At 39.6% G+C, this 20,877-nt stretch overlaps 1 long non-coding RNA gene across 3 annotated transcripts in view; it reads left to right on the top strand.

Annotated features, from left to right (window-relative positions):
* Positions 1-20,469, top strand: part of LOC119052786 (uncharacterized) — a 91,691-nt gene extending 71,222 nt beyond the window's left edge. Inside the window, exons 6-9 of one of the 3 annotated variants that reach the window (XR_008391507.1) lie at positions 3,837-3,961; positions 11,826-12,055; positions 18,210-18,419; positions 18,799-20,469. This is a non-coding gene — a long non-coding RNA (uncharacterized LOC119052786). Of the gene's footprint in view, positions 1-3,836; positions 3,962-4,151; positions 8,314-11,825; positions 12,056-18,209; positions 18,420-18,798 lie in introns of those variants that run through there. The other 2 variants (XR_005083194.2, XR_008391508.1) reach the window with 2 other exon arrangements.
* The last annotated feature ends 408 nt before the right edge of the window (positions 20,470-20,877 follow it).

Here is a 20,877-nt window from a genome sequence, read left to right as displayed (position 1 = left end):
ATGAGATATTTGCTTGCTAATGAAGTATCTTGTAATAGGTAAATGGTATGAAGATTTTCCTTTCACTGAAATCTGTGATGAGTTGTTTCTATGACTTAGATGGCTGGTCTGATAAAACTCTTGTGTCTGGCTTTTTGCTGTTGTTTTTTAAACGAAGTTTGGTTAGGTCGATCTGGAGGAATGATGGCTGCAGGAAAGCCATGAGTGGTTTGATCCAGCATTCAAACATCAGTTCTAGAACTAAAAAATTAAGCCCTCTACTGTAATTATTAACCAAATTACGAGTTATAAGAATGTCATTATATGTGAAAAAGGTCTCATCTTCCCTGACAAAAAAAAATCATAAAAAGAAATTAAACTAATAAAGGACAGTCTTTAAAAATATTCACTAGTAATGCTAGCATGTCACAATTTAACACAATTTATTAGAATTTTATAATAGCCTGACTATAGGAAAGTTGCAAAGTTTTTCTAAGAGACTCTGTAGGAAAGGTCAAACTCATAAAGCAGGGCAGACATGAACACACCCTTGCGATGCTCTCCCAGCCCCGTCACTTCTAGCTTTCCTCATCCCTACACCCCTCCTCTTTTGACACTCCAAAAGTCCTGCGTTTGGCTAAGGGACTCATGAAAGATTCCTCTGCTGATGCAGTAAGTCCTTTGGCTGCCAGCGTCCTCTAATGTGTCTCTGGAGACAGAACATTTGCAACCTCCACCTCGGTGATTACTTTAAACAGGGAAATTAGGTTAGCTGCCCATTCTGCAGGTTTCGGTTGCGCCCTTGCTGTTGGGTAAGGCCCCCATTTCCACCTCCAGCAGGTGTGTGTGATGCTTGTTCCACAATTCAGAATATCCGAATGTGGAATTTAAAACTGGGGTGGGGGGGTGGAGCTGGAGTTCAGGCCCAGACATCCTGCTCTGGAGTCTGCTTTCTTATTCTCAGGCTACAGCGCTTTCCTCTGACATGTGTGGATCAAGGGGATGGGGGCTAGGAAGGAAGTTAGAGCAGGAGGTTAAAGTCAGTCCTGAAAACTAAACCAAGGAATTAGAATCTTACCATGTAGGTAGTCAGAAATCAGAGATTTAACAAAGTAGTTTTTGAGGAGCATGATGGCAGAATGCAGAATTTAACACAAAGAGGAAGATATTAAAAGCTTAGATATTAATCTAGAAGTAATAGGATGAGAACTCAGCCTGGGAAGTAATATGGGAATTAGAAGGACCTGAGGGATGTGAGCTGGACTGGAAGGAAAACTGATGACTCTGGTTTTGAGGATGAATAATAATAATGGAGAACTAGTTCCAACAAATAAACAAATAAGCAAACAATAACAAAATCCCCTTTGGTAACCAAGAAGTTATAGTTAATAATTTAATCTAAGCCTAAATTTATCTTCCTCAACTTCACTTTTCTCTCTTGTATTAATCTTAAACGTTGCTGTTTTAATCCCTGTAGTAACTATTTACATTTGAGGCTAAATGATGCTGATGTTATTGTTCTTCCCACCTCTCCCTTCCCCAATGCCGAGGCACGCATAATGTTACTGATGGGTGGAATTGGTGAGCTTGCATTCTCCACCACCGCTCTGCAAGTGAAAGCACAAAAAGGGATTCAGGAGACTTTTAAAAAGTGATTTTTTGAGTAAGAGCTCTTTTTTATTGAACTCTTCTTATGTAGCTACCTCTGTGCTGAGCTTCTTATATATATTATCTGTGTAATGCCCACAGCAACTCGATGAGTTAGACTCTATTGTTATTCCACTTGCAAGGGAGAAAGCTGAGGCTTAGAGTATATAACTTCCTCAAGGTCAAAGAGCCAAAAATGGTGAGGCCAGTATGGTATCTCCTGTCCGTCTCCTACAGGGCCCACACTTTTAACCACTATTGATAATGAGATATGATCATTGATTATTATTTTTCCTTTGGAAATCAGTATAACTGAGAGGAGAAATGAGAAAAATTAGACACTCTCTTTCATACAATAACTTATTTATTGCTATAATTTACTGTCATGTAAGAATGTTGCTGTGGTTTTATTTGAGACTTGTACATGAGGAAGATGATTGGGATGTATGAATGCACTAGAACATGGATGTAACATACTTCCTATGAGAGGGAATCATTTTTGATCATTTGATATGATTTAGAAAATCTTGAACCCCACCCAATAATTATTTTTTAAATTCAGATGTGAACACAGAGTAGTTTCAAGGAGCATCCTCACAAACAGAATGGTCAGTGCTATGACATATCCCAGAAAGAGGTCTGACTGTATAGAACAATTATTATTTACTCAAGTAAACAGAAAAGAGATGAAAAAACCTGTGGATAAAAAATCAGAGGTTGCTAATGTAAAGACACCATCTCGAAATATGGTGATTGCCTTGGTTAATGATTTTCATCCTATCATTACTGAAATTCTTCATTTGAAAAACCCACGCAAGGACATTGTTGGAAGAGTAGATATTCACGTTTAATTTCTTCTAAAACGCCTTCTCTATGTTCAAACACATCTTTTCAAATCTGGCACTCAAAGTTGCTGCCACTTTGGAACGGCATCAACAACAGGCCTGTGAGGATTCTAAGTGGCAGTTAGTCTGTGGAGTAATTGGGAGCTGCAATGATTATGTAAATAAATGTCCCTCTGAGGGAAGAGTGAGAGATTTGCCCTAAAACTGCAGCTCTGAAAAGCTGATGCTGAGTGGAAAATAAGAGACTAGAAAACAGAGAGTGGGAATTAAGGCAGAAATAACAAAGGTGACTATGTGGTTGTAATGCTGTTTGGGGTAGGCATTCAAGTCCTGGTGTAGGTAACGAGCACCAATCTCAACCTATAAAATAAAGCAAGGATGCAATGTATTTCTGTTTTTCTTTCAAGTACCTTTTAGTATGAGCTCTCATTCTACCAAGACCGAGGTGTGGTCATGTGTCTGGGCGCAAAGAGAACTCCAGACACTGTACCTAGAAGTTCTGCAGGAACTGGGGGCGTATTGCTGGCCTCACCCTCACTGGGCAAGCAGCATTTCACCTCCTACCTCATGTATTGCACTTTTTTATGTTTCTACTTTGTTGTTTATTAGCACTTTTTGTAAGGTATTTTCAATAAGCAAACACACATTGAAGAAAAGGGTTGATTCATGTGCAAGGCAGAGTCTATGGATTTCTTCTTACTGGTCCTCTTTGCATTTTTAGTGGAACAAGCAGTGCAATTTTTATCCCTCCTGTTTTTAGAGCAGCAGCTGTAAAAGTAATTAATGGTTGAAGAAACTCTAGCACGTCCCTTGCAGAAGGCCATCCTGGGTTCAGCAGGAGTTGAGGAACCAGTGCCGCTGCCCATACATGCTAAGGAGCCTCAAGAAAACAGGCTCCTTTGTGATGGTTAATTCTATATGTCAGTTTGATTGGGCCCTGGGTTGCCCTGATGTGTGGTCAGACATTATTCAGGGGATTCTATGGGAGTGTTTTGGGGTGAAATTAACACTTAAATGGTAGACTGAGTAAGGCAGTCTGCCCTGCCTAATGTGGATGGGCCTCATCCAATCAGTTGAAGGTCTGAATAGAACAAAAAGACTGACTGTCCACTAGTAAGGGAGAATTCCTACTGCCTGATGGCCTTCAGACTGAGCTGTCAGCTTTTTTCTTGCCTTTGAACTTGAACTGAAACACTGGCTCATCTGCATCTCGAGCCTGCCAGTCTTCAGGTGGGCATCGTACCATGAGCTCTCCTGAGTCTCCAGCTTGCTGACTCACTCTGCAGTTCTGGGACTTGCCCACCTGCATAATCACATAAGCCAATTCCTTATAATAAATCTCTTTATGTATATTTTTTCTTAAAGAGAGTGAGGGTAAGAGAGAGCACGCTTGTGGATGCGGAAGGACTTCTGCACCAATCTTGGAATCTCCTTTACACCCGGATTCATTTTGGCCACTGACACCTGTGGAGAAAAACTGGAATCAACAGGTATTTTTATACTAATCCAAAGGATGGCTCTGGAGGCAGACAAGGCGGATCTCTGACTTTCTGTGAATCGTTTGTTAAGAAATGAGAGTCCTCACGAGTATTATGAAAGTATATACATTTCCCCTTATTATTTTTTCTCCTCCTTTCAATCTCCACTTCATTCTTTTTGCCCCTTCACCTTCCTTCCCAGGACACTTATGTGGAACATGCCCGTGTGGTCAGGGAATTTCGAGGTGATGAGGAAGCCTGTGATGCGTGCCAGCCACAGCGTTGCCGGGCCTGCTGGCAGTGGCCTGGCTCTGCTGCCTGGGAGCCGCAGTAGGCTCAGCCTCAGGCCGCTCAGTTTTCTGATACATGGAATGAGGCTAACAATACCTGCTGATTTACTTCGCAGTGTCTGTGAGAAGTAACAAATGTGAAAATGCTGTCCAGATGGTGACATTCAATACAAGTATAAGGAATAAAGGTGATGTGAATTTTGACATAACAAGACTGCACAAACAGTGGTGAAGGAGGGGAGTCAGCCCAAGATTCCTTCGTTTTTATCTCACTGATTCATCTCATAACATTGAGGGAATGACTCTATTGCATTTCCCTTGGTGGACTATGAGAACACACTTTTGCCAGATATGGAGGGGAGGATGAGCCTTCCGAACTCCCTCCCGTTTCTGCCCTGGAGGTAAGCCAAGCTGTATCTCCAAAGGAGGTTACTGACCCAAGACGAGCCAGGCTCACTTCAGTCTGCCTTAGCTCTTGCTGCTGCTCCTCTGAAATGCTCAGCAAAATGATGTGAGGTTGTTATGGCTGCTGCCCCACCCTTGGGAGCATGCCCAGGGGATGTGGACCGCCCCCGGGCAGCCCACAGGAAGCTGGACCAGAAAGTGCAGAGTCACTGTGCACCCGAGCGCCAGCATGCAGGTCTTTTCTCCACCGCAGACATTTCCAGGGAGCTCTTACAGATGTCCACTGCGTGACATTTGGGACATTTGAGAAAATGTTTTGTTAGTCTTTTCGTCACCATTAGGAAGAAGATAAGATGACATTTATCCAATTGGAACTGGATGAAATTGGTAGAAATTAGGAATGGAATATAGACCCAGGGCCTAAAATTATTCTGACTGTAGCCAAGTAAAAACATTAAAATATGAAGATAGTATTTAAGATATTTGTGGGCAACATTTTAGGTTTTTGCCCCTCTCTTCTACCTAGATTTGAGTATGGGAAGAATTAAAGAATTCTGTAAAAAGCTGTAAAACAGGATCTGCCAAACTGGTAAATAACAGTATTCACTTCACCAAAATGTTTTAATTTTTGTAATGTCTCCAAAACATCAGTTCTCAAATTTCTTGGTCTCAAAACCTCTTTAAATTAATAAATTATTTAGGACCTCAAAGGGCTTTAGTTTATGAGAATTATATCAATAAATATTTACTGTATTAAAAATTAAACCTGAGAAGTTCTAAAAATATTTACTCATTCATTCAAAGCTAACAAAAATAAACCCATTACCTGTCAACATCAGAGCAGTCTCGTCACGTGATTTGCTGCTGAACACCTCAGCGGAGCACTCACGTGGGAATGAAAACGAGGAAGGCAAACAACTTCCTAGTATTTGCTTTTTGACAACCACTGAAAACTTACGCTCGAAATATTCTGATCTTTCTTAAAAAGCATCAAATCCATATAAGGAACTATAGAGTATTGTTTTGTTTTTTAAAATATATTTGCATTGTTAAGACTGTGGGCAATGAGTTTAAGTCTTCGCCCTGCCACTACCCGAGTGAACGGTGTTGGACAAGTTATTTAGTCTTCCCAGATTCAGTATTGTCTTCTGTAGAATTAAAATGCTGAAATTACCTGCCCCTTGGGGTTGCTGTAATGAGCAAATGACTTTATACATATGTTTTAATCACAGTGCCTTAGAGAACCAGAGTAGAATGTACATATATACATACATATAATATTAATGTGTAAATGTTATATAATAAAATTTATATACATATGCATATATGTATGTGCTATATCTATATACATATGTGTGTATGTATACACATGTGTGTGAGTAAAGAGAGAAAGGGAGACAGACAGAGAAGGGAGGGAGAGGGAGAGAGAAGCGAAAGATTTATTTTTAAGGAATTGGTTCACATGATTATGGAGGCTGGAAAGGTTGAAATCTGAAAGGGTGAGTCAGCAGGCTGGAGACCCAAGGAAGAGCCAGTGTGGCAGACCAAGTCTGAAGGCCATTGTATGGCTGGATTCCATCTTACTAAAGGGAGGTCAGTCTTTTGTCTTAATCAAACCTTCAACTGATGGGATAGACCCACTCACACTATGAAAGGAAATCTGCTTTACTCAAAGTCCACAACTTTAAATGTTCATTTCATCCAAAAACACCCTTACAGAAACATCCACAGTAGCGTTTGATCACACAGGTGGCCACTGTGGCCCAGCCAAGTTGGCACGTGAAATTAACCACTGCATCATATAAAGTACCTTGAGTACTATCTGACATATGCAAACTCTCAACAAATGTTAGTGATTATGGATTGTTAGTATTGTGTTAAATTTGTTTGTTTTTAAATATTGTTGTATGAAAAATCAAGTGATGTTGGGTTGGCCAAGTCATTCATTTAGTTTTTTTCCCATATGATGGCTCTAGAAATGCTCAGTTATCTTTAACTTTGTTCAAAACAATTTTGTTAGATTGTATTGTGATAGCTGTCATGTCAGCGTGCATTTTAAAAACCATCAAAATTGGTGGATGTTTGTGCAGCCATTTTAATGGAATAAATTGAAGATGAAATATAATGTGCCACATTTTCAGCATATTATACTTATTATTTCAAGAAAGGTAATGCAACTGAAATGCAAAAAAAGATTTGTTCAGTGTATGAAGAAGGTGCTGTAACTGACTGATAGAACAAAACAGAAGTGGTTTGCAATGTTTCTTGTTACTATGGGAATGTTTTGGCCAAATAATTCTTTGTTTGGGTCTGTCTTATGCATTGGAACATGTTTAGCAGCACCCCTGGCCTCTACCCAATAGCAGGAAATAGCCAGTATACTCAAAATATCCAAATCAATGAAGTTATTGGTGAAAATGAAAACGGTCTCTTTCATTTTACAAAAAACTAAACAGACTTTTTGGCCTACCCCTAGATAAAAATTTTATACCTGTAAAGATAAACTGAACCCATGTGAGTATATATATACATGACTTTATTATGAGAATATGCAGTAGGCCCTCAAATAATGTTTTGTTCAACACTGTTTCCTTAAAAGGTTCATGAGATGCTGTAGGAATAATTCTTGTGTATATCAATTAACCTATGGTAAAATTGGTTTCCTTACCTGACATTTCATTAAAGTCGTAGAACCTATCAATGACACTGAGTGAGGGCTTACTATATATATAAAGATATGTATGTATATGTCTTTAAAAGTTTTGGGAAAAAATAATAAAGGTTAACTTTGCTTCTCATACATAAAAATATTCATATTATGTCATATGGAAAAAGTTTTAGGCAGATCAATGGAAAACTATATGTAGTCCCCCAAATAGATTTTAATATATATTGATATATGATATATAAATTGTCATCACAAATCATTGTGCAAGTTGAGTCAGTTACTCAGTAAACACCAGTAATAAAAGTTTTCTTATGAATCTCTTTATATCATTACTGCAAATGCAAAATAAATTCCAATAGGATTTCAAAATAAAATGTAAGAAAATGCACAAAATATACAAAGATAATCTATAGATTTAGCTATAAAAATCTTTAAATCAATATTTAGCTTATCTCTGGGTAAGAAGGGCTGTCTTAGCTTAGTAAGCATTGGAGAATTTATAAAACATCACTATATTGGTTACATTAAAATCACCAATGTTAAAAATAATGAATTGAGAAAACATATCTACACAGATATAACATATAATGGTTAGTATATTTAAAATATAATGTGCTTGTACAAATTCATAAGAGCAATCTAAGACTCCAGTAAAAAAATGATAAAGGTATTATAGTGATCTCTCTGCATCCTTGGAGTCAGAAGGATGAAAGAGGTACAGGTCACTTAATATAATGACAATTTATGTGGGGTTCCTGGGAAGTTATGCAAAAGGAAAATTTTCAGTCAGCTGCATCTCCACCAATCACCTAGACCAGAATGGAGGGTTGACTTCAGGGCAACACTGAAAATGGTTTGGTTAGAGAAGAAAGCCTCTTTGTTTACCCTGCACTTGTACTTCATAAAAAACTTGATTAGATGGTTTGGTAACACTGGATGGGTTGAAGAAATTGATTGATGGGTGTCTATTTTGAAGAAGCTTTGTAGCGTCAATAAATAAAAACTGGATATTTTCTAGACTTTTCTAACTTATATGCAATGGCTTATTTAAAATCTTTTAGCCCTAATTCTTCCTCCCCCTGCTTTTGGTGAGAGTTTATGGTCTGTCTCTTCAACTATGGTCCTTTTCAGGACCGTGACTCCATGACTGATGAGGACTCTGCCTATCACCAGGGCAGCACACGCCCCTCTGTCTCAGCAGCACACGTAAGAACAGTTGCCTTGAAGGATTAATTGGCACTTTTTAAAGAGCGTTTAAAGAGGAAGCCAAATCTGTTGCTCCCCTTCCTCTACCCTTTTCCAGGAGAAGCACTGCCCAGGACAACTCTTATCTCTGGTTCCCCAGACCAATGTTAAAGGTCTGGTTTGACTCACAGAGATTGGCTTGGGCGGCTGGGCAGAAGAACCAAGGCCCAGTCCTGACCATTGAGTAACAGCCTGCTGAGTGGTCTTGTGGAGGGCATATGAGGCTGGGAGTCAGGAAATCGGAGGTTTGCTTCAAGTTCACTTCTGAGGGCGACAGACAGGGCCTGTGTTGTCGGCCTCCAGTGCGGATTGCACACCCCCAGCCTTCAGATTTTTAGGCTGTTTAAAAAAGCAAGGCCTGTGACTTTACACGTCTTTTGGGTGAAACCTCTATCCCTCACAAGCTTCAACTCTTCGATTTACTGCTCTGAATCTCAATTTTCTCATTTATAAAACAGAGAAACTACCTCCATCATGTCACTTAAGTGAGTCACCTAGTGAAGTACTGTGTATAGCATAGTACCATACACGTGGATCACTGTACCTGGTGGTCATAGTCCCAGTGGGTGAACTCCTCTTCCCTTTGCCCTTGGAACTTCTCTCACAGTCTTGGTTCCTAACAAACCCACTTCGGATTACTTTTCAGAGAAGAAAAGATCATATAAACTCAGCTCGTGGATTATTGGTAAATAAGGCACAATAAGTTCCTTCCCAACAATACTGGCATTTTAATGAGGAAAAGTGAAAAAGTATGGCTATAATGTTCAAATTGAAGCGGCAAGGAGAAACCAGTAGGAAATGTATGTGTAGTTTAAGGAGAAGCCACCCAGGAATTCTTTGCATTATAGAATTGTTGATTCAGTCTTTTGATTTAAGATTTCTAAAACTTAAACTGACAACAGTTTGAAATAAGTATGATATCAAGGTTGGTATCCATCAACTTTAGTGTGGTCTAGCTTTTTAGATCCTTTTCAGAAGAGGTTTAATGTGTGTGCGTTGAGGGTAATTCAATGAAATTCATTCAACCTGTATGTTTGACAAGTTAAGAGAGAAAAGGAGGATGGGAAATATGAAAGAACAGGAACTAGTATAAAGGACACATGGACAACAACTAAGGGGGGTGGAAATGGGAGGGAGGTAGGGAGCATGGGGGGGTGGGCTGGGATGGGAGTAAAAGACAGAATACTGTACTTGAAAAATAACTTAAAAAATTTTTAAAAAGAATACTTAATATGTGAGATCTACTTGCTTAATAAATTTTAAGTGTTTAATAAAAAAAGAAATATGAAAGAAATCCTTCACATAATTCACACTTGCACCCAGAATTGTGAAAACAAACTTAAATTACTAGTATAAATAAGTACCTTTGCATAGAGTGGTTTAAAATGGTAATGTATGATATTTTTACTTATTATTCTTTATTTGAAAATTGTCTACACAAAGGCACATTTCGAGTACCCTTAATCACCATCATGCTCCCCACTTACCGTAAATGCCCACAGAAAGTCGCACGTTCTCTTCCTGTTGAACTATTGCTCTACAAAAGATAGTTATTTTCTTAGCTTTTGCTGTTTAAAGTTTCGTTGCAATATATGTGGCAAACTCTATTGTGTATGGTATTACATGACAACAACAATGCATAGTGCCTAAAAGCTGTAATGATCAGCTATTCTGTGGTCAGTAAGAGGAAATTATATAACATTAGTTGCCAATATGCTGTTAAGGAAAAAGTCTTCATATTGCTCCATTCCACCCCCTGCCCCTGTCACTTGCCACTAATAGTAGGTTTTGAAAATAGGTTGAGGGTAAGTGGACCCTGGAGTACTATTCTCTGTCCCCCAAAACCATGTCCAACCCTTCCGCTTGATTATTTCAAATCATTGGTGGGCACGTTTTGGTGTATTTACCTCCCACACAACTTAACTCTGTTCGTTCTATCAGAAATGGTGAGTGTCTAGTATTCTCAACCTAGGCATTATCATCATTATTTCATTTACATAAAGTCTTTTCTAAAACAATAGTGTGACCCGAGACACAGGCCACCTTGGACTTTCTCATTTCGTTTGTTCTGTTGGTGGTATTATGCTGTGTTTACTTTTTGGAGCATTTACTATTTAAGGGATGACACTAGTGGTTGCTATTTCTATGTTCCTTTGAGCTTTACCCTTCACATTTGCATCTCTTTCACACATAAATGGCTTTCAAATAAAATCTCCATTAGTCTGCAGAGAAGAGGGAGCCACTCCTCCCGGGAGGAAAAGGCCGGCTCTTCATCAGCCAATGCTGGCTGCATGCTTGCCTTGACCTTTGCCTGGCTTGTGTTGCCCATGATTATGGCTCTTGCTGGCAGCTCAGTGGCCCATGGGTCAGAAAAAAGAAAAGGAATTTGGAATTACAGGGAGAACTGATGCTTAAAAAGGCAACAGTTTACTGATGTCTTTTTTCCTTTTTCACTCTAAGATATTTTCATACGGTTTGTCTTTCATTTCGATCAAGTATAGTCTGTTCTACTTAAGGAACTTTATTATACAGTGACCCTTGATGAAATAATCCAAGAAGATGCTACTGAAAAAAATACTGTATATCCTCAGCTTTTTTTCACTTAACATGTGATATGGTGGATACTTAAAATGTTAATTTTTAAAAAATTTATTTATTTATCTGTAGAAGGGAAGAGAAGGAGAGAAGGAGAGAAATATCAATGTATGGTTGCTTCTGGTGCATCCCCTGCTGGGAACTGGCCCCTGCTGGGACCTGGCCTGCAACCCAGGCATGTGCCCTGGCAGGGAATCAAACCGTGATCTTTTGGTTTGCAGGCCTGTGCTCAATCCACTGAGCTACGCCACCCAGGGCTTAAAATGTTAATTTTTTAAAATGTGTTAAAATGTAAGGAATAATAGGTTTTGTTTAGTTAAAATGTATTAAGCATATTACTTGGTACCTTTTGTTCATATTAGTCATTTATATTCAGTTTATATGCTGCTCTGTGCAGTGAATGCATCTGATTATGTATTTGATTCAGTGCTTGAAAGGCTATAGATACCTTGAAAAGAAAGTTAACAGTGGTTAAGTAATTATGCCATCCTTTTTATTACTACTTGATTCTTTAAAAACTGCTAATAACTCTTTTTAGTTTACAGAGTACTAAATTTAATTATTGGATCTAATGCTTTCAGCGATAAAAACTAAAACAGAAATTCTCTTATTGAAATTCTTTGAAATGAATTCTTTATTACCTTCCTTCTCCTCAAACATCATGTTTTATCAGTACAGATGCATTTCCTTGTGTGTTCCCTACCCCGAGCACGCTGGACCCAGTCAGAGTCACACACCGGAGATAAACCCTAGCCCCTGGGAGCTATGACGTTGTTCAGGAATGCAGACTTATAAGTAAGCAATTGGAAGAGGCTCTGGAGTCCTGCAAAACATGCGGCATTCATACCAGGCAGCGTTCATCCATACCAGGATGTTTTCCATCACTCCTCTCCCTTGCCCCAGGTACCTGCCTTCTCTCAAAATAGGCAATATGTTTGATTCTACCAATTATATGTATATTACCTTTTGCTTTCTGGACATTTCAATGAAAATGGGCAGAGAATAAATAATAACTAAATAAGAAATCATAATGGCTCCTTATATTCTACCACTGATTGTGTGACTTTATAATAGAATTTCTTTTTGGGCTCCTATTGGCCGTGGATCCTGTGTTTCTCCTTTCCTTCTTCCTTCTAAGTTTTTTGATGACTATTTTCTCCATCATGTTTTTTTTTCTGAGACTTTCAAAGTATTCCTCAAAGTGGGGTCTGTCAAAACTTGTGCATCAGAGCCACTTGTGCGCTTGTTCAAAATCTTCCTGGTTCCCACTCCCTACTCACTGCCAATGGAATCACATTCTCTGAAAGAGAGATTTCCAAATGTGCATTTCAAATAAGTAGCCCTCCACTGCCCAGGGTCTCTATGCATGTGAAAGTGACAAAAACCACAGAGGAAAGCAGACCTCCAGTGTCACCAGAAACACAGTTATCTTACCGATTATGTACATTGTCTTGTGTGTGTATGTATCAATCCCTTCAAGTTCAAGAGAATCCGTGAGCTAGTACAAAAACTGTGTTGCATGGTCCTGACCACCAAGCCTGTACCCAGCCTCAGGTTGAATCGATACCAGGAATGACTAATGGAGAAGTCCAGGCCTGTCCCTAGCCATGTCCCTAGAATCATGTTATGACATTAAATTGAACATACCTGAAATAACAAAAGCAAACAGCAACAATAACAGCAAAGTAATTTCATACTTGGCTGAGTTTTTCTTTTTCATATCTATTTCCAAAAGTTTCAGGTCTTGTAAGTATTCTAGGTTCTGTCCCATGGCTTCTTACCACTGAAGCTCTCCAACACCATCTTCATGCTCAGATTCATTTAGATGTGGAAAACAATTAAAACAGTGTCTCACGTGTATGATCTGTAGCCTATAAACCAGCTAAAGTCACTAATATTCTTCAAAACTATGCTGAAGTAACACCTTGGGTAAAAGAGCATATGATTATTTAATTAATTGATCAACAAGCTGGTCCCATCTTCTGGTATTCCCTGGGGACTCTAGACAACATCCTAGCAATTCTGTCTTTACAGCTTTAAGAGGATTTCCCTGACCTGATTCTACCCTCTTCACCCAAACCCTGAGGGCCACTTAAGAGAGAGGACCGAACACTGAATGTCCTTGTGAGTGTTTTCAGTCTGACATTCTAACCTCCTTGAAATCATGAAAACACATTTTTTCTTTGATTAATTTTATCTAAGTGTCTTGGACTGTTCCATATATGGAATTGTTGATAGTTACTATGAACATATTTTCTTTTAAACCGTCCTCTAATGTGTATTCTTCGGTGGCTTTAGAAAAAGAACTTTTTCCTGTTATTAGCTTGGGGTGCTAAAACCTGAAGGTTAAATGGATGAGGCTGACTTTGAACGCCCTGACTAAAGCCACATTGTATGAAAAAATTTTTATACTTTTAGAACGTTTCATATTTGGTGGGGCCACAGAAAGGCTGTCATCCCCCAAGGCTAGGTTTTGGAAGACACAGGCTTATATTTCCTTACTGTTAATCCAAAGCAATAAGCTTTCCAGATTTTCCAAGAGGACATCCTCGGTTTGTTGAATAGTAGGAGGAAAAGGGTCAGGTTTATCTCTTCAGTTGGAACTAAGCCTGTTTGGTATCTGACATGATCAAAAATAATTTCTGAAGGTGACCTCTCTTTCCCATTTTTAAGTTATTTCTTGTGTTTTCCCCCCTCAAACTGTCTTTAAACATGGCACTTTGCTGGTTTCAAGGTGGGCTGCCAGTGTGGAGCCCACAGACCCTGAGCAGAATGCTGGGCAGAAGACCCCAGAAGAACATAGGGAGCCCTTGACCTGAAAGAATTGGTGGAAGAATTGAGAGTTACAGGGAAAGCTCCTCCCTCCCCTGAAGGCCGGTCTGAGCTCGATGATTGAGTCCTCCTGGAGCTCATCTGTAAGCACCATGCAGAATACCTGGTATCATTCAATGCAATAAAAATAAACCAATGACTGAATGAGAAATTTTGTTTATTTTAAATCTCTGACCAAGACATAGAGCTCTATTCCTGAGTCAGACCTGGAGAGAAGGTTCTGGATCAATCAGTCAGCAACCTCCCACTGTTCAGGGTCTTGCAATATCTCTGTGAGTTTGACCAACAGCTACAGGAAGTGACCACCAAGTTCCCTCCCACCCCAAACATTAACCAGATCAAGGCCAGTTTTGTGAAGCGTTCATTACAGCCCCCAGCCTTGATCAGTCAGTGGAGAAGCTGGCAGCTGAAGCTGAGGATGCAACTGAATGTGTGCTAAGATACGGGCAGGGTTTTTTTGTCTTGTCTATGAAATACAGCCGAGAGACAACTTGGTCAGGAGTGGTACCATTTGGGGTTAAGGAATCGAAGCTTTTCTTTAGTGAGATGAAGGGCCAAGTGTTGAAGATAGGAGCCTGCTCTTCTGGCTGATGGGCCAGCCTTCTCAGAGTCTTGCCCCTACTGCACAACTGCTGCAGATATGCCTCAGGCTGTTTGGAGAAAGATCATCTCAGCAGAGGGTGATGAAAGAGGCCTTAAATGGTTTCAAAGATTCCAACAGGAAGTATTGCAGAAGGTAAGACAGGAAATTGAAGAGCTAGGTGTACGGCTCCTGACCTTGTTCTTCATGTGGACTTGCTCCTCCTATGCCAAGGCCTAACACACTGACATGGTGTCTTCCAGTGGCTAAAAGTCACCTTTCTGAAAAGTTTGGGGACCTTCTGGATATTTCTGCTATGTGTTACCATTCCTCCCCTTTTAGTCCATTATTCCCAGGCTTACAGATCAGTGAATAGCTTTCCTATTTAAGATTCTGATTGAGATGGAGGAAGGCAGGAATGTAAACTTGTGAGGGGGAAGAAAGAGCCATCAGCAGCTAGAAGATCCCATGGACCACAGAATGAAGTGGGAAGTGCCAAAAGAAGTCCTGTCTGTCTTGTACACATCTGTTAGTCTGCAGAGGGAGCCAGGAAGTAGGCAGTGTGGTGGTGTGGGGTGTCAAAGAAGCAAGGTTTGCTAAGAAGACATGTTTAAGGGAGAACTATTGCTTTACCAGAAACATGGACCAGAAATGAAAGCTGCAATGCCAATGCAAAGTGGATGAACCCAGAGTAGCATTTGTATGTGAATGGAATCTTTGGAGAATTTGTAGAGAGGTCAGAATAAAAGATGAGATGTTGGGAAGCTCATTTGAGAGCTGGGAGTAAGAAAAAGTTGTTCCGATGAATTGATGAAATGGAGATCTCTAAAAACAGCTGCTACCCATTTGAAGATTGACCAATAATTATTTCAGAGGGGCAGTATGTTTGAACCTGGCCACAACAAGAGCTGAAGAAAGTGTCTGTCCCAAAGTCAAATGTCTAAAGTAAATATAACTTTTTAAAGAAACTGTGAAGTATGTGGTGTGTGTGTTTGTTGCTTTGAAAACCATTATTTATACAACGAGCACTGATGTCTGACTATTTAGAATTCAAAAGGAAATAGGTATATTGGTGTGTATTCTAAGTATTCCCTTCATCTACTCTGCACACAACTAGTAACAGAATTATTGTTTTGTAAAAGTTTGATACTCTTTACTTCTTGGAAGTTGGGTATTACCAGTTTGCTCATGGTCCCTTCTGGGAAATGTGGGCCAATTGTCATTGATGAAAATAAGGGCAAAGTGTCTCTTACATTGCTAACGGCCCAAGGGGGAAAATGTATTGCATTACTGACAAAAGATTAGAAGCAGTCCTTAAATGCTTGCTTGGAAATGACTGTCCCAGAGGAAGTAATCCATGAAGAGAAAGCTAGGTGGAAACTATCCATAAGAAGACCTAGTTTCAGAAATCATGTAATATTACTTAGAATGAAAACTTAGAATACTGACCATGTTGTTCTCATCTAAATATATTAACGTTAATGCTAACATGACTGTGGGTATCCACGCAAATGAGCTTCATCAAAAGAAAGTATATGGACTCATGTAAATGTTTTTTCTGTCGCTATTTTGATGGTAAATAAGCTATGCAGAATATAAACAAAAATAAAATGTTATTTTTAACTTCGGTAGAAACAGTACCTTAGCAGTAGAGGTACTTTTTCCAGGAGCTCTGTAAAGGGCTCCTGCGTCTGTCTCTTCGTCACTCTGTCCACTTCTGCCGTCCAGTTCCTCCAGGCACCTCTGAAAGCTGACCTCAGGGACTACCGAATTACAAGACCCCGCCCCTCCTTTGTCCCGAAAGTGGGCCGCCCAGGCTCTTCTTTGGTGTAAGACCCGCCCTCGTGGCAGAAGCTGTGGCATGTAACTTGGGAAGGTGTAGGTATCCAGGTATGAAAATTTCTCTACAGTGGGAAAGATCGATATTGACACTCCAAGAAGAGCACAGACAGGGCGTGGCGGGGTAGTCCTGTTAGGATCCCAGTCCCAGCTCCCCTTGTTTCTCTGGGTCACCACTTGTCCTGGGATTGGGTTGGTCAACACTTCCTCGGGTTGCCCAAGCTAATAAATGCCCCCTTGTTCTAAGTGGATTCCTTGGGATGTTAGTTATTCAGTAAAGAATTCTAGTCAGAGGATTTGTCAAATCTTAGGCATAGATATGGAAAGAATTCTTGAAGCAGATTATTTCAGGAATTAGAAATATTAATCCATAGCCAGACACATTCATAGCATGAAGTAGAAATGGGATATGAGCCAGTGGCCACAACCCACATTCGGTGGTTGTAAGATGTGTTGTCAATTCTCTGACATGACTCCCTCTGTCTATAAGGTCGTGTATAATTTTCTCTCTATTTAAATATGGATCTGACTTAGTAACTTTCTTCTAACAAAGAAAATATGGCAGAAGTAATATTACATGATTTCTGAAACTAGGTCTTCTTATGGATAGTTTCCACCTAGCTTTCTCTTCATGGATTACTTCCTCTGGGACAGTCATTTCAACCAGTGCGCCACAAGAATTTTTAAAACATGCAATAGCTGACCATTTAGTCAGAGGCACTGACCTCTTTTCCCTTAGACTGTCAAATAAAAATATGACAACAACCAACACAACAATAACCATCCTGTGTGAATGAATGAAAATTATACCTATTTTATTGTCACATCAGCAAAAAATAGATTTTTCGGTGTGCCGCAGAATTGTAGTACTCGGTTTATGTGTGCCATGAGACGAGAAGGGTGGGAAACCGCTGCTCTGGGGGAATCTCGTCTCCGTGTGGGCCTCGGGAGAGGAACTGAGGCAGGCCTGCCGCCAACAGCCGGCACCAGCTTCCGGCCACGGAAGTGAGCCATCTTGGAAGTAGGCCCTTCAGTCCCAGTTTAATCCTCAGATCACTGCAGCTCAGGTCAGTATATGGACCGCAACCTTGTGGGAGACGCTGAGCTAGAACCACCCAGCCAAGCCACTCTTGAATTCCTGACCCACAGAGAGAACAGAATAAGTATTGTTATTTTAACCCACCACATGTATGAAAAACTTGTTACACAGTAATAGACAACTAAGACTATGTTCAAGGTTGTAGGGAATTATTCTGAGGAGTCTCGTAAATCAGCTTCAGTGGTAAGTGAAGGCAGGGGATCCCAAAATAGTCATGAAAATAACTGGAGGTCGTGATTTAGAAGTTTGGTTTCCTTGATTTAGAGGTGCAGGCAGAAAACATAATTAGCAAAGAACAGGTGGTAATAGAATTGTGTAGTATAAAGTCAGAAAGACAGAGTAATGTAGGTCGAAATGCAGAGCTTTTGGCTCAGACATATTTGGATTCAGATCTTGGCTTCATTAATTTGAACTTACTACTTTTCCATGTTTTGGGAGGTTTTATTTTGGGGTAATTTTAGGCTTACTAAAATGTAAAAATTATTAAATGAGATCTAGTGTATCCTTAAATGTTAACATTTTTAACAGTAGAAAACATAGCATAAAAACATAAATAACATAAGAAAAATTAGTCCTAATGCCATATCTATGATCAATTTTCTCGTGAATTACTGGAATCTCAATCTGAGATTCATTACATTACATTCATTTCATTAAGAGGTATTAATTATATCAACTTATCCTGTTCTGTTTTTCTCTTTTCCTAGGTCCTGCTCGTTCCAGAGCATGGATTCTCCTTTTCTGCCTGCTATGCCAAACGGGTTTTCCCCAATGCAGGTTAACGTGTCCAAGCTCATTTCTCTCTTCGAAAGCTGCAGCCATAAGCTAAGGAGCCAGTATGAAGGTTCTCAGAATTTTAGTAGTCAAACCTTCTAAAAGGAATGATCCCTCTCTACTATGACCCACACCAAAAAAATGTGAGTAAGTGATCATGAACTTCTCAGAAAAAAAATGATAATTCAAGAAATGTGCAGAATATAACAATTAGTATATCTGTCTTTTAAAAGAAAACATTCTTTTGGTCTCAGGCTATAAAGGAATTTGTATTCAAAATGTGAACTTCAGGACTATTCAGAACAGAATATTGAATAAGTCAGAGTTAAATCATGGATAAAGCCAGATACACACACACATGCAGATACTGACTGCTAACCCATCCCCTCGTCTTGAATGTCAGCTACTCGAGGGCAGAACTATGCATTATGCATTCCTTCATATCTAACGTAGTGCCTGACACTGTATAAAGGGCATGGTGATTGATTTCAATATAAAAAGAAGTTTCCTCTTCTTCAACAGTTTTCAACAGTCACTTCAAAAATTAAAGATTCATTCTGTAAGAGCCGTCATTCAAGAAGGAAACACGTCTTCATAACTGCGTGCTTTGCAAACTCATAAATAAAGCTCTGCTCTCAGATACACAGACAGACCCCTTTGTGTGTGAAGCCAGATGTGAAGGCTGACTGACTGAATGTCTTCACATCTGGCTGCAACATAGAATTTGGTCAGACCCCCAGCATTGCTGCTCTGAAGGCAGGTCAGTGTGTCTCTTTTTACTTTTTTATAAAATGTTTTTTAAAATGAGGAGAAATGAGACGCAAACAACAGAAACACAAACATAGAGATATAATAACAGCCGTGGTCCAGATTCCGTTCCTCTAATTTGTGACTGAGAAAGAGCCCCACACTTTGCCCGGCCCCCATTTCTGTGTGCACCACGCTGTGCTTGGTGTTTTCCTTTCAGGTTTGCAAGGTCTCTAAGCACCTTCATCCACTAATGCTTAGTGGGCAGTAGCATTAGGCAGTACTCACAAGTGGTAGTTCTTCAATCAATATAAGAATGAATCATTTCAACACATTTTTACCTGTCTGGTGGGTGGGTGGATTCCATAAAAACAGTGCCAGAAGGAAGGAGTTAAGCAGGGGGAGGACCCTGCAGGAATTAATATAGCTGTGGGGGCCGTGGAAAAGGAGAGACACAAGGCCAGTCACTGACACTGCAAATGCAAAACATTCTCCGTGGCAGTTTGATTTCCCTACATAGTAATTATGTGTCATATTGTGTACATGCTCTATAGCTTATTTCTCAAAACATATTTGTGGGTACGTTTTGGCCAATGAGACTTTCGTAAGACGTGTTCCATATAAACACTCTGGAGCTGCCAGAAGTGAAACCCACTGAGTCCTGGATGGTTTCTCTCTCTCTTTGCTGATGTAGGTAAGACAAGATAACTGAACTAATATTTTTCCTACCTAGAATAGAATTATTTTATAAGTTCTGCAGCTAGCCTGCAAGTAATTCGCCTTGCTGTCTGTGGAAGTAAAAGCCAGGAGAACAGTTCTATTTTGTGTGTGTGTGGTTACCACTTTCTTGGCACCCAGTAAAAATATTTTTGACTCTCTCTTTGCTGACATGAACGATAGAGCCCAGTTGAGAAAACCCTCTGAGTGAAAACAAACAAAAACTCCCCAGAACAAATTAGGGACAGGGGAACTTGGAAGCAGTGGAAGAGTTGTGAAACCATCAGAACATTAGGGTTGAGGATGCTCCTTTCAAGTTCTTTAGAATTTCTGAGAACATTCTTTGGGAAGAGCTTTATGTTTTCATGGGTAAGTTGTTCCATGCCTGACAGCACAAAGAAGTGCATGAAGACTGGAGACTGAACACATTTTTAGCAAAAGCCGGTCTGGTAGCAAAAGTCTAAAAATTGCATTTTCACTGCTCTGTCAGAATGTGCAAAAGTTTCTTGTCCTTATCTCCTTTATGAAGTTAAAAAATGACTTAAAGCAATTGATGCTTCTGTTTTCTGTAACAGAAAAGTTAGATTTTGCAGAGTGCTGGCATTTATCAGCATGTTGTGGTTGTGGAGTGCCATTTCAGCTGAAGTATGCTGTTGTATCAAAGCTTACTTAGTGCACCTTTGTTCATTCATTTAGCAAATCTTTATTGAACTATCACTAAAGAGGATAGCCATGGTTAACTTAAAGAGGCAGATTTAATTTTTTTCATTGAGATGTCATTGACTACTTGTATGTGTACAACATAATGATTTAATGTATGTATTTATTGCAAAGTGATTACAATAAATTAAGTTAACATCACCACACGAGGTTACATTTTTTTGTGATGACAACCTTTAGGATCTACTTTCCTAGTAACTTTCAAAGATGCAACACAGTGTTGTTAACTGTAGTTACCATGCTGAACATTACAGCCCCAGATTTAAATTTTTATCAAGTAACCACAGTGTGGAAACATAATGAAGCCCATCCAATCCTAATTCCACCATTGATCTGAATCTGAAAGAACAAACAGGATACATTTGATCATATGGGTTAGGTAACCTGGGTGTTAGTCATCAAGGATCTGACATAGGA

This window comes from Artibeus jamaicensis, unplaced genomic scaffold (assembly GCF_021234435.1).
Source record: "Artibeus jamaicensis isolate MK-2021 breed Jamaican fruit bat unplaced genomic scaffold, CSHL_Jam_final contig_387, whole genome shotgun sequence".
In the NCBI taxonomy this organism is placed as follows: domain Eukaryota; kingdom Metazoa; phylum Chordata; class Mammalia; order Chiroptera; family Phyllostomidae; genus Artibeus; species Artibeus jamaicensis.
Note: the sequence above shows the minus strand (reverse complement) of the source record. Positions and strands in the feature narration are given on the sequence as shown.